At 48.1% G+C, this 17,364-nt stretch overlaps 2 protein-coding genes across 2 annotated transcripts in view; one reads left to right on the top strand and one right to left on the bottom strand.

Annotated features, from left to right (window-relative positions):
• Positions 1-17,364, top strand: part of LOC139266017 (phospholipase D1-like) — a 291,725-nt gene that overhangs the window by 576 nt on the left and 273,785 nt on the right. The window lies entirely within an intron of this gene.
• Positions 1-17,364, bottom strand: part of LOC139266282 (uncharacterized) — a 97,340-nt gene that overhangs the window by 25,831 nt on the left and 54,145 nt on the right. The gene's annotated exons all lie outside the window — the stretch shown is intronic.

The following is a 17,364-nucleotide window of genomic DNA, read 5'->3' as shown; positions in this document are numbered from 1 at the left end:
CACAGGGGGTGATGGGTGAACGGGACTTGGTGCGAGTTAGGACATGGGCAGCAGAGTTTTGGATGAGCTCACAAGTTTACAGAGGGTGGAAGGTGGGAGGCTGGACAGGAGAGCGTTGCAACAGTCAAGCGTGGAGATGGGCGCATTGGCGGGTCATCCAGACACCGAGACGTGGATTAACTTAACCCTTAAGTCCGGGTATCTTTCTGGTAAACCTACGCTGCACTCCCTCCAAGGCCAATATATCCTTCCTTAGGTGTGGTGCCCAGAGTACTCCAGGCGTGGTCTAACCAGGGCTTTGTACAGCTGCAGCATAACCTCGACCCCCTTATATTCTAGTCCTCCTAGATATACAGGCCAGCATCAGGAATGGTAGAATGGTGGTTATGTTACTGGACTAGTAATCGAGAGACTTAGACTAATCGTCCAGAGTCCTGAGTTCAAATCCCACCCTGACAGCTGGGGGAATTTAAATTTGATTAATAAAATAAATTTTGAAAATGGTGTTCGTAATGATGACTGTGAAACTACTGGATTGATGTAAAAACTCATTTGGTTCACTAATGTTCTTTAGGGAAGGAAATCTGCTGTTCTTAACAGGTCTAGCCCATAATGTGATTCCAGACCTACAACTGCCCTGCCCTGTCACCATCTACTCAGGGGAAATTAGGGGTGGGCAATAAATGCTGGCCTTGCCAATGATGCAATAATTAAAAAATAAATTCCATTAGCCTTTTTGATTATTTTCTGCTCCTGTTCATGATAAATGCAATGTTGTTGTGGTTGTATTTTTGATTTACAAGAAGACAATCTATATCACCTCACGCTAGGGACTGGGACTGAGATTAGAGCAGAGTATTTTCCAAATGAGGTATGCTGTAGAACTGACCTTTGCAATGGCCTTTGCTTCATTGAGTTTACAGGAGACTGTGTTGCAGCGAGTTCAGTGTGTGAAGCTGTGTGTCATATCAGGGAGGTGAAGGACTGCCTGTTTAAATAAATGGAAGGTCTGTAGTCAGCCAGGGTGTGCCTGGTACCAGATGGTACTCCGTGGTTTAGACACTCATACAAATGCAGGCGCCCAAACTTTAGACTTGAGACTTCAAAGCTTCATAGATTCATCAAATGATACGGTACCGAAGGAGGCCATTCGATCCTTTGTGTCTGTGCCAGCTCTTTCCAAGACTTATCTTATTATAGTCCCACTCACCCCGCTCTTTGGCCCAAAACCCTGCTAAATTTTCCACATTTGATTTAATTTACCTTTTGAAGTTACTATTGAATCTGCTTCCACCGCCCTTTCAGGCAGCGTGTTCCAGATCATAAAAACTCGCTGCGTAAAAACAAATTCTTCTCATGTCGTCTCTGGTTCTATTGTCAATTATCTTAAATCTGTGTCCTCTGATTAAAAACATTCGGACAGCTCTAATAAATTTCCTCTTAATCTTCAGCTGTGGCTCAGTGGGTAGCACACTCACCTCTGAGTCAGAAGGTTGTGGGTTCAAGTCCTACTCCAGGGACTTGATCACAAGAAATAATCTCGGCTGATACTCCTGTGCAGTACTGAGAGAGCACCGTACTGTCAGAGGGGCAGTAGTGAGGGAGCACCGCACTGTCGGAGGGGCAGTACTGAGGGAGCAGCAAGACTTTAACACTGGGTTCAGTTACAAAACTGTGCCCATTTGAAGGTGACAAATGTTGTCTTGACTGTTTTATTTTTTCATGCCATGTGGCCATTTGGCTCATAATTCTTTACGTGATTGGTGATTGGAGCATGGGCAGGTACAGCAGGAGCGGCGAGGTCTGGGCGAAGGAGCAGTGAGAGATTGTAGAGGGATGTGATCAGGCCCAGGAGAGGCGTGAGTTCGGGGCCAGAAGAGGCGAGGGCCCAGGGGCAGCACGGGCCAGCCCACACTGCGATATGTGTGCGCACTAGGTCCGTACAGCAGAGCGGGTCTCCAGTCGTCCTGGTTAACACTTGCCACTGGGCTAAGACCTAGCTCTGTCAAGCTCGTGTGGTGGCTGGTATGCAACGGCCACCACACCGTTAAAAATTCCATGCTCAGGCATCTTCCACCCTTCAATATGTAGTTCAGGACCTGGAATATTAGGTCCTTCATTAAAACACCTGTGAACTCATCCAGCTTTGGCATGGAAGCAAGTCATCCTCATTTTGAGGGACTGCCTATGATGACTGAGTGAGCATCGCACTATCGGAGGGGCAATACTGAGGGAGCGCTGCACTGTCGGAGGGGCAGTACTGAGGGAGTGCCGCACTGTCGGAGAGGTAGTACTGAGGGAGCGCCGCACTGTCGGAGGAACAGTACTGAGGGAGCGTCGCACTGTCAGAGGGGCAGTACTGAGGGAGCGCTGCACTGTCGGAGGGGCAGTACTGAGGGAGCGCCGCACTGTCGGAGAGGCAGTACAGAGGGAGCGCCGCACTGTCGGAGGGGCAGTACTGAGGGAGCGTCGCACTGTCAGAGGGGCATTACTGAGGGAGCACCGCACTGTCAGAGGGGCATTACTGAGGGATGCTGCACTGTCGGAGGGGCAGTACTGAGGGAGCGTCGCACGGTTGGAGGGGCAGTACTGAGGGAGCGCCGCACTGTTGGAGGGGCAGTACTGAGGGAGCGCCGCACTGTCGGAGGTGCCGTCTTTCAGATGAGACTTAAAACCAAGGCCACGTCTGCTCTCTCAAGTGGATGTAAAAGATCCCATGGTACTATTTTGAAGAAGAGCAGGGGAGTTATCCCCGGTGTCCTGGGTTAATATTTATCCCTCAATCAATATTATCTGGTCATTATCACATTGCTGTTTGTGAGAGCTTGCTGTATGTAAATTGGCTGCCGCGTTTCCCTCATTACAACAGTGGCTACACTTCAAAAGTACTTAATTGGCTGTAAAGTGTTTTGAAACTTACTGAGAGACAAACTGTTCCTGGCTGCTAACTTTCCCTCCCCATCGCCATTATCGCCCCAAAACATCAAAGCTGAAAATCCAGTCAACAACTCCATTATACGGCATTTATAGGGCAAGACTTCACTACTTGCACAGATGGGCTATTCCATTCCTGGGATGATAGGGCGTCCAGTGAGGAGAGATTGAGTAGAATGCGCAGATAATCTCTGGAATTTATAAGAATGAGAGATGATCTCATTAAAACAAATACAATTCTGAGAGGGTTTGACAGGGTAGATGCAGGGAGGCTGTTTCTCTTGGCTGGGGAGCCTAGAACCAGGAATCATAGTCTCAGAATAAGGGGTCAGCCATTTAGAACTGAGATGAGGAGAAACTTCTTTACTCAGTGTTGTGAATCTTTGGAATTCTCTACAAAAGGGCAGAGGAAGCTCAGTCAATGAGTATATTCAAGACTGAGATCGATAGATTTTTGGACACTAAGCGATCAAGGGACATGGCGATAGTGCAGGAAAGTGGAAGATTAGCCACGATCTTATGCAATGGCAGAGCAGACTGATGGGGCCATATGGCCGACTCCTGCTCCTAGTTCTTGTGTTCTTATTGTCATTGTATCATGTGATTACCAGGATGGTAGAAAACGAACTAGATGGACCTTGGTCTTTTTTCGTCCAGTAATTTTTTATTTTATTTGTTCATGGGATGTGGGTGTTGCTGGCAAGGCCGGCAGTTATTGCCCATCCCTAATTACCCTGGAGAAGGTGGTGGTGAGCCGCCTTCTTGAACCGCTGCAGTCCATGTGGTGAAGGTGTTCCCACAGTGCTGTTAGAGAGGGAGTTCCAGGATTTTGACCCAGCGACGATGAAGGAACAGCCGATATATTTCCAAATCAGGATGTGTAACTTGGAGGGGAACTTGGAGGTGATGGGGTTCCCATGCATCTGCTGCCCTTGTCCTAGATGGTGGAGGTTGTGGGTTTGGGAGCTGCTGTTGAAGAAGTCTTGGTGAGTTGCTGCAGTGCATCTTGTAGATGTTACACACTGCAGTCACGGTGCGCCGGTGGTAGAGGGAGTGAATGTTTGAGATGGTGGATGGGGTGCCAATCAAGCGGACTGCTTTGTCCAGGATGGTGTCGATCTTCTTGAGTGTTGTTGGAGCTGCACTCATCCAGTCAAGTAGAGTATCCCATCACACTCCGGACTTGTGCCTTGTGAGACACTTGCTTCAGAAAACTCAGCCTCTGACCTGCTCTTGTGGCCACAGTATTTATGTGGCTGGTCCAGTTAAGCTTCTGGTCAATGGTGACATAGAAACATAGAAACATAGAAAATAGGTGCAGAAGTAGGCCATTCAGCCCTTCAAGCCTGCACCACCATTCAATAAGATCATGGCTGATCATTCCCTCAGCACCCCTTTCCTGTTTTCTCTCCATACCCCCAGGATGTTGATGGTAGGGGATTCGACAATGGTAATGCCATTGAATGTAAAGGGGCGCTGGTTAGTGTTGTATATGTAAACTTGTATTTACTCTGCACAGCCACCAGAGGGCTCATCCCCTGGGGTCCCAAAGGATTCCATAATCCCTTGGGTGCACAGGTATTTAAGGAGGCCTCACAGGTTTGAGAGGCACTCTGAAGACTTGCAATAAAAGACTAAGGTCACACTTTACTTTGAGCTCACAGTGTTCAGTCTGACTCTTTCTCCATACATAACAACTGGCGACGAGATACAGATAGCGAATCCGAAGATGCAGAGAACAGTGGGATCCTGAAGAAATTCTCGGAGGGAGATGATTGGGAAACTTTTGTGGAGCGACTCAAACAATACTTCGTGGCCAATGAGCTAGATGGGGAAGAGAACACTGCCAAACGAAGGGCGATCCTCCTCACCGTCTGTGGAGCACCAACATATGGCGTCATGAAGAACCTGCTCACTCCAGCGAAACCCACGGAGAGGTCGTACGACGATTTGTGCACACTGGTCCGAGAGCATTTGAACCCGAAGGAAAGCGTTCTGATGGCGAGGTACCGGTTCTACACCTACAAAAGGTCTGAAGACCAGGAAGTGGCGAGTTATGTCGCTGAGCTAAGACACCTTGCAGGACATTGCGAATTTGAAGGACATTTGGAGCACATGCTCAGAGACTTTTTCGTACTTGGCATTGGCCACGAAAGCATACTTCGCAAACTTTTGACTGTAGAGACCCCAACCTTGATTAAGTCCATAGCGATAGCCCAGGCGTTCATTGCCACCAGTGACAATACGAAGCAAATCTCTCAGCACACAAGTGCTGCTACAAGTACTGTGAACAAAGTGATGTTGTTTTTGAATCGTAACGTACAGGGCAGGTCACATATGCCTGCAGCTGCATGTCCGCAGATGTTTCAGAGTTCACCATCAGGGGTGATGAATGCAAGGCCATTAACACCTTGTTGCCGCTGCGGGGGTGATCATCATCCATTCATGTCAATTCAAAGGGTACGTTTGCAAGGGCTGTGGAACAATGGGACACTTCCAACGAGTGTGCAGGCGAGCTGCTAAGCCTGTTAAACCTGCAAACCACCATGTTGCAGAGGAGGACAGATCCACAGAGGATCACGACGAACCAGAGCCTCAGACCGAAATGGCAAAGGTACATGGGGTGCACACATTCACCACGAATTGTCCCCCGATAATGCTGAATGTTGAACTAAATGGACTCCTGGTGTCAATGGAGCTGGACACGGGCGCGAGTCAGTCCATCATGGGCAAAAAGACTTTTGAAAGATTGTGGTGCAACAAGGCCTCAAGGCCAGTCTTAACTACAGTTCGCACGAAACTAAGAACTTACACAAAAGAACAGATTCCTGTAATCGGCAGTAAAGGTCTCCTACGATGGAGCGGTGTACAAGCTACCACTCTGGGTGGTACCAAGTGATGGTCCCACGCTGCTCAGCAGGAGCTGGCTGGGACAGATACGCTGGAACTGGGACGACGTCCGAGCGCTATCGCCCGCTGACGACATTTCGTGTGCCCAAGTCTTAAACAAATTTCCTTCGCTGTTCGAAGCAGACATTGGGAAATTCCAAGGAGCAAAAGTGTAGATCCACCTAATTCCGAGGGCTCGACCCATCCATCACAAGGCGCGAGCAGTACTGTACATGATGAGAGAAAGGGTAGAGATTGAGCTAGACCGGCTGCAAAGTGAGGGCATCAGTTCACCGATCGAGTTCAGCGAGTGGGCCAGTCCTATCATCCCAGTCCTCAAAGGAGACGGCACCATCAGAATCTGTGGCCATTGCAAAGCAACTATCAATCGTTTCTCTCTGCAGGACCAATACCCACTACAAAGACCAACGACCTCTTTGCAATGCTGGCAGGAGGAAAGACGTTCACGAAGCTGGATCTGACTTCAGCCTACATGAAGCAGGAACTGGAGGACTCATCGAAGGCCCTCAACTGCATCAACACGCACAAAGGTCTTTTTGTTTATAACAGATGCCAATTTGGAATCCGATCAGCGGCAGCGATATTCCAGAGAAACATGGAAAGCTTACTGAAGTCGGTCCCGCGCACCGTGGTCTTCCAGGACCAAATCTTGGTCACAGGTCGGGACACAGTCGAGCATCTGCAGAACCTGGAGGAGGTTCTTAATCGACTCAACAGCGAGGGGCTCAGGTTAAAACGTTCGAAGTGCATTATCCTAGCGCCTGAAATGGAGTTCTTGGGAAGGAGGATTGCGATGGACGGTATCAGGCCCACCAACGTGAAGACAGAGGCAATCGAGAACACACCAAGGCAACAGAATGTGATGGAGCTGCGGTCGTTTCTGAGACTCCTGAACTACTTTGGTAACTTCTTACTGGGTCTCAGCACACTGCTAGAACCACTGCATGTCTTACTACGTAAAGTGGGTGAATGGGTTTGGGGTAAAAGCCAAGAAAATGCCTTTGTAAAAGTGAGAAAATTGTTATGCCCAAACAAATTGCTTATGTTGTATGATCCATGTAAGCGTTTAGTACTAGCATGTGATGCGTCGTCATATGGCATCGGGTGTGTATTGCAACAAGCTAATGATTTCAGGAAACTGCAACCGGTTGCTTATGCATCCAGGAGTCTGTCTAAGGCTAAGAGAGCCTACAACATGATTGAGAAAGAAGCGTTAGCGTGTGTCTATGGGGTAAAGAAAATGCATCAATACCTGTTTGGGCTAAAATTCGAATTGGAAACTGACCATAAGCCATTTATATCCCTGCTTTCCGAGAGTAAAGGGATAAACACCAAAGCATTGGCCCGCATCCAGAGATAGGCGCTCATGTTGCCCGCATACAACTATGTCATCCGCCACAGGCCAGGCACAGAAAACTGTGCCGATGCTCTCAGTAGGCTACCTTTGCTCACCACGGGGGTGGAAATGGCGCAGCCCGCAGACCTAGCCATGGTTATGGAAGTATTTGAGCGTGAGCAATCACCCGTCACTGCCCGGCAGATCAAAACCTGGACAAGCCAGTACCCCTTATTATCTCTAGCCAAAAGCTGTGTGCTTCACGAGAGCTGGTCCAGTGTCCCAGTGGAAATGCAGGAAGAGATAAAGGCGATCCAGCGGCGCAAAGATGAAATGCCTATACAGGCAGACTGCCTCCTGTGGGGCAATCGAGTAGTGGTCCCCAAGAAGGGCAGAGACACCTTCATCAATGACCTCCACAGTACCCATCCAAGCATCATAATGATGAAAGCGAAAGCCAGACTCGACGTGTGGTGGCCCGGTATCGATGCGGACTTAGAGTTCTGCGTTCACAGATGTAATACATGCTCGCAGTTAAGCAATGAACCCAGGGAGATGCCGCTAAGTTTATGGTCTTGGCCCTCCAAACCGTGGTCTAGGGTACACGTAGATTATGCAGGCCCATTCTTGGGTAAAATGTTCCTTGTGGTTGTAGATGCGTACTCCAAGTGGATTGAATGTGAGATAATGTCGGCTAGTACGTCCGCTGCCACTACTGAAAGCCTGCTGGCCATGCTTTCCACTCACGGCTTACCTGATGTCCTGGTGAGCGACAACGGGCCATGTTTTACCAGTACCAAGTTCAAAGAATTCATGACCCGTAACGGGATCAAACATGTCAATTCTGCCCCATTTAAACCAACATCCAATGGTCAGGCAGAGAGAGCAGTGCAAACCATCAAGCAAAGCTTGAAGAGGGTAACTGAAGGCTCACTGCAGACTCGCCAATCCCGAGTACTGCTTAGCTACCGCACGAGATCCTACTTGCTCACTGGGATCCCATCTGCTGAACAGCTCATGAAAAGAGCACTTAAGACAAGGCTCTCGTTAGTTCACCCTGATCTACATGAACAGGTAAAGAGCAGGCGGCTTCAACAAAGTGCATACCGTGATAGCGCAAATGTGTCACGTGAGATTGAAATCAATGATCCTGTATTTGTATTGAATTATGGACAAGATCCCAAGTGGCTTCCCAGCATTGTTGTGGCCAAAGAGGGGAGCAGGGTGTTTCAGGTCAAACTTTCAAATGGACTCATTCACCGGAAACACTTGGACCAAATCAAACTCAGATTCACGGACTATCCTGAGCAACCGACCTTGGACCCTACCTTTTTGATCCCCCAACATACACACCAGTGGCAACCGGCACCATGGTTGACCACGAAGCAGAACCCATCATCCACAGCAGCCCAGCAGGGCCCAACACACCAGGCAGCCCAGCAAGGCCAGCTGCATAGCAGCCCAGCACGTACCCAATAAATGATTCAACAATGCCAGCTTTCACACTGAGACCATCATCCAGGGCAAGAAGGGCCCCAGATCGACTCACATTATAAATAGTTACACTATTGACTTTTGGGGGGAGTGTTGTTATATATGTAAATTTGTATTTACTCTGTACAGCCACCAGAGGGCTCATCCCCTGGAGTCCCAAGGGATCCCATAAACTCTTGGGAGTACAGGTATTTAAGGAGACCTCACAGGTTTGAGAGGCACTCTGGAGACCTGCAATCAAAGATTAAGGTCACACTTTACTTTGAGCTCAGAGTGTTCAATCTGACTCTTTCTCCATACATGACAGTTAGACTCTTGCTTGTTGGAGATTGTCATTCCACACTTTGTGTGATGCGAATGTTACTTGCCACTTATCAGTCCAAGCCTGAATGTCGTCCCGGTCTTGTTACATGCGGACATGAACTGCTTCATTGTTTGAGGAATTGGAATGGAACTGAACACTGTACAATCATCAACTAACATCCCCACTTCTCACATTATAATGGAGGGAAGGTAATTGATGACGCGACCGAAGATGTTTGGGCCTAGGATACTGTCCTGGGGAAATCCTGCAGCGATGTCCTGGGGCTGTGATGATTGACCTCCAACCATCACAACCATCTTTCTTTTTGCTAGTTATGACTCCATCCAGTGAGAGTTTTTCCCCTGATTCCCATTGACTTCAGTTTTACTAGGGCTCCTTAATGCCACATTCAGTCAAATACTGCCTTGATGTCAAGGCAGTCACTCACACCTCACCTCTGGAATTCAGCTCTTTGTACATGTTTGGACCAAGGCTGTAATGAGGCCCGGAGCTGAGTGGTCTTGGCAGAACCCAAACTAAGCATCGGTGAGCAGGTTATTGGTGAATAAGTGCCACTTGAAAGAACTATTGGCGACACCTTCCATGATGGTTGAGAGTTGACTGATGGGCGGTAATTGGCCAGATTGGATTTGTCCTGCTTTTTGCGGACAAGATATATCTGGGCAGTTTTCCACATTGTCGGGTAGATGCTAGTGTTGTAGCTGTACTGGAACAGCTAGGCTAGAGGCACAGCTAGTTCTGGAGTTTCAATGTTACTACATGTCGGGTCAATTTGGGAGGCTCCATGCTCAGAGACTTGCTACATTTGAGTGTGGGTTACACAGTTTGGGTGATGATATTATAACTCTAACCCGAGCCCATCTGTGCAAGCAGTGAGTCTTGCCCTATAAAAGTACTGTACAGAGTGAGCGGAACAGGAAGGGGAGAAACTAACAGAATGTTGGTAAGACTTGTTCAGTCCAAAGGCTGTTGTCTAAATACATGCTGGTAGCAGGAAAAATAACTGCTCAACAGGGGAGATACCTCACTGCCAACAGTGAAGATATTGCACCATCATTAGGTGAGATATTTCACCTCTAACAGGTGAGATATTCCACCTCCAACAGGTGAGGTATTCCACCACCAACAGGTGAGATATTCCACCACCAACAGGTGAGATATTCCACCAACAGGTGAGATATTCCAACAACAAATGAGATATTCCACCACCAACAGGTGAGATATTCCACCAACAGGTGAGATATTCCACCACCAACAGGTGAGATATTCCACCAACAGGTGAGATATTCCACCTCCAACAGGTGAGGTATTCCACCACCAACAGGTGAGATATTCCACCACCAACAGGTGAGATATTCCACCAACAGGTGAGATATTCCAACAACAAATGAGATATTCCACCACCAACAGGTGAGATATTCCACCAACAGGTGAGATATTCCACCACCAACAGGTGAGATATTCCACCTCCAACAGGTGAGATATTCCACCAACAGGTGAGATATTCCACCACCAACAGGTGAGATATTCCACTAACAGGTGAGATATTCCACCTCCAACAGGTGAGCTATTCCACCAACAGGTGAGATATTCCACCTCCAACAGGTGAGATATTCCATCACCAACAGGTGAGATATTCCACCAACAGGTGAGATATTCCACCTCCAACAGGTGAGATATTCCACCAACAGGTGAGATATTCCACCACCAACAGGTGAGATAATCCACCACCAACTGACGTGGATTGAGAACTGGTTGTCAGACAGGAAGCAAAGAGTAGGAATAAATGGGTACTTTTCAGAATGGCAGGCAGTGACTAGTGGGGTACCACAAGGTTCTGTGCTGGGGCCCCAGCTGTTTACATTGTACATTAATGATTTAGATGAGGGGATTAAATGTAGTATCTCCAAATTTGCGGATGACACTAAGTTGGGTGGCGGTGTGAGCTGCGAGGAGGATGCTATGAGGCTGCAGAGTGACTTGGATAGATTAGGTGAGTGGACAAATGCATGGCAGATGAAGTATAATGTGGATAAATGTGAATTATCCACTTTGGTGATAAAAACAGAGAGTCAGACTATTATCTGAATGGTGACAGATTAGGAAAAGGGGAGGTGCAACGAGACCTGGGTGTCATGGTACATTAGTCATTGAAGGTTGGCAATGCAGGTACAGCAGGCGGTTAATAAAGCAAATGGCATGTTGGCCTTCATAGCGAGGGGATTTGAGTACAGGGGCAGGGAGGTGTTACTACAGTTGTACAGGGCCTTGGTGAGGCCACACCTGGAGTATTGTGTACAGTTTTGGTCTCCTAACTTGAGGAAGGACATACTTGCTATTGAGGGAGTGCAGCGAAGGTTCACCAGACTGATTCCTGGGATGGCGGGACTGACATATCAAGAAAGACTGGATCAACTGGGCTTGTATTCACTGGAGTTCAGAAGAATGAGAGGGGATCTCATTAAAACGTTTAAAATTCTGACGGGTTTAGACAGGTTAGATGCAGGAAGAATGTTCCCAATGTTGGGGAAGTCCAGACCAGGGGTCACAATCTAAGGATAAGGGGTAAGCCATTTAGGACCGAGGTGAGGAGAAACTTCTTCACCCAGAGAGTGGTGAACCTGTGGAATTCTCTACCACAGAAAGTTGTTGAGGCCAATTCACTAAATATATTCAAAAAGGAGTTAGATGTAGTCCTTACTACTAGGGGAATCAAGGGGTATGGCGAGAAAGCAGGAATGGGGTACTGAAGTTGCATGTTCAGCCATGAACTCATTGAATGGTGGTGCAAGCTCAAAGGGCCGAATGGCCTACTCCTGCACCTATTTTCTATGTTTCTATGTTTTAACAGGTGAGATAATCCACCACCAACAGGTGAGATATTCCACCAACAGGTGAGATATTCCACCACCAACAGGTGAGATATTCCACCAACAGGTGAGATATTCCACCTCCAATAGGTGAGATATTCCACCAACAGGTGAGATATTCCACCACCAACAGGTGAGATATTCCACCAACAGGTGAGATATTCCACCTCCAATAGGTGAGATATTCCACCAACAGGTGAGATATTCCACCACCAACAGGTGAGATATTCCACCAACAGGTGAGATATTCCACCTCCAATAGGTGAGATATTCCACCAACAGGTGAGATATTCCACCACCAACAGGTGAGATTTCCACCTCCAACAGGTGAGATATTCCACCACCAACAGGTGAGATATTCCACCAACAGGTGAGATATTCCACCTCCAATAGGTGAGATATTCCACCAACAGGTGAGATTTCCACCTCCAATAGGTGAGATATTCCACCAACAGGTGAGATATTCCACCACCAACAGGTGAGATATTCTACCAACAGGTGAGATATTCCACCACCAACAGGTGAGATTTCCACCTCCAACAGGTGAGATATTCCACCAACAGGTGAGATATTCCACCACCAACAGGTGAGATATTCCACCACCAACAGGTGAGATATTCCACTGCCAACGCCCATGCAGAAGCGTTGCCTCCGAAGTGTGTGAAATCATTGTGACAGTTACAGAATGAAATCAATCTCAGTGACGTGTTTGAGGCTTTGGCCCTGAAAATGTCCCAGAGTCCAGCGACAGGTTTCTAAAGCCTAGTCCTTGGTTATTTCCTGGATGCACACCCTCCCCTCCTAGATGTCGGCATATTCCCATTCAGTACGTGTAAAGTCAATCCCCAGAATTTCAGGAATTTTGTCTCGCATTGTTCATTAAACATCACCAATCACACCAGGACTTTGGCTTGTTTTCTTTAAATTGCTGACTCAGCTTCATGTCAGGGTAAAGATCTAAAACAAACAGGCCAAGGTTTATGAGTGTGATGTCTTTGATGTATTCATTGTGTTTGACTTCCTGCATTGGTAAAGGTTTAGCTCTAATCATTAGCTAAGTGGGCATAGGTTCAGGGCTGTGCTGGGCAGATAATTCTTTACAACTGCAACTTGTATTTATATAGTGCTTTCCGGTAGGAAAAAATCCTGAGATGCTTCACAGCACCGTAAATCAGACCACAATTGAATCCAAGCCAAAAAAGGAGATTTTAGGAGGATTGCCTATAACCTTGGTTAAGTGGTAGATTTTAAGGAATGTCTTAAAGGAGCAGGAGAGAGGTAGAGAAGTTTAGGAAGGGGATTTCAGAGCTTAGGGCCTCGGCAGTTGAAGGCACGGCCACCAATAGAGGAGCGATCAAAATTGAGGATCCGCAAGGGGCCAGAATTAGAGGAGCGCAGAGATCTCGGGGGGTTGTGGGGCTGGAGGAGATTACAGAGCTAGGGAGGGGATGAGGGCCATAGAGGGATTTGAAAACAAGGATGAGAATTTTAAGATCGAGATGTTGCCAGACCGGGAACCGATGTAGACCAGAGAGCACAGAAAGATGGGTGAACGGGACTTGGTGCAAGTTAGGACACGGGACAGTGAGCACAGGGGGTGATGGGTGAACGGGATTTGGTGCGAGTTAGGACACGGGCTGCAGAGTTTGGGATGAGCGGAAGGTGGGAGGCCGGCCAGGGGAGCGTTGGAATAGTCGGAGTCTGGAGGTAACCCAAAGACTGGATATGTGTTTCAGCAGCAGATGAGCTGAGGCAGGGGCAGAGATGGAGGATATTTTGAAGGTGGAAGTAGGCAGTCTTGGTGATGGAATGGATATGGGGTCGGAAACTCAGCTCAGGGTTAAATAGGAGGCTGGGGAGAGGGATGGAATCAGTGGGTAGTTTTTGGTGGTGACCGAAGACAATCAGAAAGAATATCAGATGCGGTGTAAAAGGGGTTGGCGGTTCACCATGCCCGCTTCGAGCTTTCTCCGATTACCGATTTCATCACCCCTCATCCCTTTCACTTTCTGTAAAGAGAGAAGACAATTTAACGTCTCAAGTGCAGTTATCGACTTACAGAAAGTATTCGATAAAGTCCCTCATTAGAGCCTGTTAGCTAAAGTTGAAGATCATGGAAATTGAAGGCAAGTTATTGACCTGGTTAGGAGATTGCTAAGCAGCAGGAGACAGAGATTAAGGATAATGGGCAGGTACTCAAATTGGCTGGATGTGACCAGTGGTGTCCACACAGGGATCTGTGTTGGGGTCTCAACTATTCACTGCATTTATTAACGACTTAGACGATGGGATAGTGAGCCACATATCCAAGTTTGCCAATGACACAAAGATAGACGGCATTGTAGGCAGTGTAGATGAAAGCATAAAATTACAAACGGATATCGACTGATTGAGTGAATGGGAAAAACTGTGGCAAATGGATTTCAACGAAGGTAAATGTGTGATCATCCACTTTGAAATTAAAAAGGATAGAACAGGGTACTTTTTAAATGGTGAAAAGCTAGAAGCTGTGGCGATTCAAAGAGACCTGGGAGTCCAGGTACATAGATCATTAAAATGTCATGAACAGATACAGAAAATAATCAATTATGCTAATGGAATGCTGGTCTTTATATCGAGAGGATTAGAATGCCAGAGGATAGAAGTTATACTGCAGCTGTACAAAGCCCTGGTTAGACCACACCTGGAGCACTGTGAGCAATTCTGGGCACCACACCTTAGGGAGGATATATTGGCCTTGGAGGGAGTGCAGCATAGGTTAACCAGAATGAAACCCGGACATCAAGGGTTAAATTACAGGGCGAGATTATACAAATTAGGATTGCGTTCCCTGGAATTTAGACAGTTGAGGGGTAATCTGATTGAAGTTTTCAAGATATTAAAAGGAACAGATAGTGTAGAGAGAGAGAAACTATTCCCGCTGGTTGGGGAGTCTCGGACTAGGGGGCAGATTCTAAAATTAGAGCCAGACCTTTCAGGAGTGAAGTGAGGAAACATTTTTACACACAAAGGATGGTAGAAGTTTGGAACTCTCTTCCACAAGCGTCAATTGTTGATCGTTCAATTGTTAATTTTAATTCGGAGATTGATAGCTTTTTGTTAGCTGTTCTCCTCCGTTTTGGATGCCCCCGAAAGTTTGTCAACATCCTTCGCCTGCTCCACGACGACATGCAGGCCGTGATCCTTACCAGCGGATCCATTACAGACCCATTTCACGTCCAGACTTAGCTCAAACAAGGCTGCGTCATCGCTCCAACCCTCTTCTCAATCTTCTTCGCTGCCATGCTCCACCTTACTGTCGACAAGCTCCTCGCTGGAGTGGAACTAAACTACAGAACCAGTGGGAGGCTGTTTAACCTACGCCGCCTCCAGGCCAGGTCCAAGATCACCCAAACCTCTGTCGTTGAACTGCTGTACCCGGACGACGTCTGCGTCTCGCACATTCTGAGGCTGAACTCCAGGATATAGTCAATGTATTCACTGTGGCATATGAAAACATGAGTTATTAAGGGACATGGATTAACGGCGGGTATATGGAGTTGGGTCGCAGATCAGCCATGAACTCATTGAATGGCGGAACAGGCTCGAGGGGCTGAATGGCCTCCTCCTGTTCCCATGTTTCTGAGTGGTCCCTTTTGTCATGTATCCTACATGGTCACTGCTTGCACTATTACAAGGTGTGCCACCAGAGGTTACCTGTACAGGTGTGCCTGGCCTAGTATAAAAGGCAGGCCACCAGGTGTGATCCTCACTCTGGAGTTATCAATAAAGGACTAAGGTCACTACAGTTCAAGTACAACACATTGCCTCATGGAGTCATTATCAGAGCATCTAAAGACATAACAATTGGCGACGAGATTATAGACCTTCACGTGAAAATGGCTACCCTTGGTACGTTGCAGCAGTTCGCCGATGGTGATGATTGGGATGCCTTTGTCGAGAGGCTCGACCATTTCTTCACAGCAAACGACCTGGCAGGCGACAACCCGGCCACACTGGCTGATAAGCGCAGAGCTATCCGGCTAACCAGTTGTGGGCCCACGTCTATGGCCTCATCAGGGACTTGCTGGCACCAGCGAAGACAATGACCAAGACATACGAGGAGCTCGTAACGCTGATCCAAGAACAACTCCAGCCCAAGGAGAGCATCCTCACAGCCAGATACCGGTTCTACACCTAGCAACGGCCCGAAGGCCAGGAAATCACGAAGTATGCTGCAGATCTCAGGAGGCTGGTGGCACCGTGTGATTTCGGCAACCACCAGCGAAGCGCTGTGGGACATTTTTGTCATTAGAATCGGCCATGAGGGCCTTCGTCATAAGCTACTGTCTGCGGATACCACAGTCACACTGCAGAAGGCCATCTCTATGAGCCAGCCATTCATGACCTCGACCTGCGGCTGTAGGCAGATGATTCATCCTCAGGACTCAAACCCGGCAATACTGTGCACAGAGTGGCGCCTTTTAGAGGCTGAACTGTAGAACGCAAACCTTCTCAGGGAACAAAGAACAGGCCCCTGAGTCCCTTAACTCAGAGTCCGCCGAGAGGGGCTAGTCGAGTAGCTCCATGCTGGCGTTGTGGAGAGAATCACAGGGCTCACTTTTAAAGACTATGTGTATAAAGGCTGCAGCACAAAGGGCCACCTCCAGCGAATGTGTAAGAGAAACATGACTCACTGTGTTGATGAAGAGTCTGCAGATGGCCATGAATCTAGCGCGGATTATGAAACGATAGTCAGAGAGGCAGCTCAGCCCCACGATGAGGTATATGGCATGTTTACCTGCACCACCGAGTGCTCGCCGTTGAGGATGGAAGTCGAGATAGATGGCGTTCCAGTTTCATGGAAGTGGACATGGGGGCCAGCCAGTCAGCAATGAATCAAGAAGCCTTTGAGAGACTATGGAACAATCAAGCTGAACGACCCAAGTTGGTCCCGGTTCAGGCAAAGCTGCGCACCTACACCAATGAACTTATCCCAGTCATTGGTAGTGCGGATGTAAAGGTACTCCATGATGGCATGGTGCACAAGTTACCTCTGTGGATTGTTCCAGGTGATGGACCAACGCTACTCAGAAGAAGATGGATGGAGAAGATCCATTGGAAGTGGGAAGACTTCACCCCTCCAGCGATCAACGTCCTCTGCACTCAGAGGCAAAGCAAGCCCTCACCTGAGGGTGGACCCGGCACCAGAGAGCAGACCAGCACAGCACCCGAGGCACAGACTGCTCAGCACGACTGCGTGGAGATGATCCAGCTGAGACGATCTGAACGCACCTTCCAGGCTTCAGTGGCAGGACTCCGGAGGAAGAAAATCGGATCCAAAGGCGACTTCCCAGCTTCGGTGACAGAACCCGGGGAGAAGAGGATCACCGCAATCGACATTGTGGATGGAGGAAAGATGGTGCCCAAACCACGAGGTGAATGAAGCGCTGAAGAAAAAGATGGCGGCGGCCAGACCACGAGGTGCAGCGCTGATGGAACAACACGTGGCACCA

Source organism: Pristiophorus japonicus, chromosome 6 (genome assembly GCF_044704955.1).
Source record: "Pristiophorus japonicus isolate sPriJap1 chromosome 6, sPriJap1.hap1, whole genome shotgun sequence".
Taxonomy (NCBI): domain Eukaryota; kingdom Metazoa; phylum Chordata; class Chondrichthyes; family Pristiophoridae; genus Pristiophorus; species Pristiophorus japonicus.
This window is presented reverse-complemented; position numbering and strand designations above follow the sequence as displayed.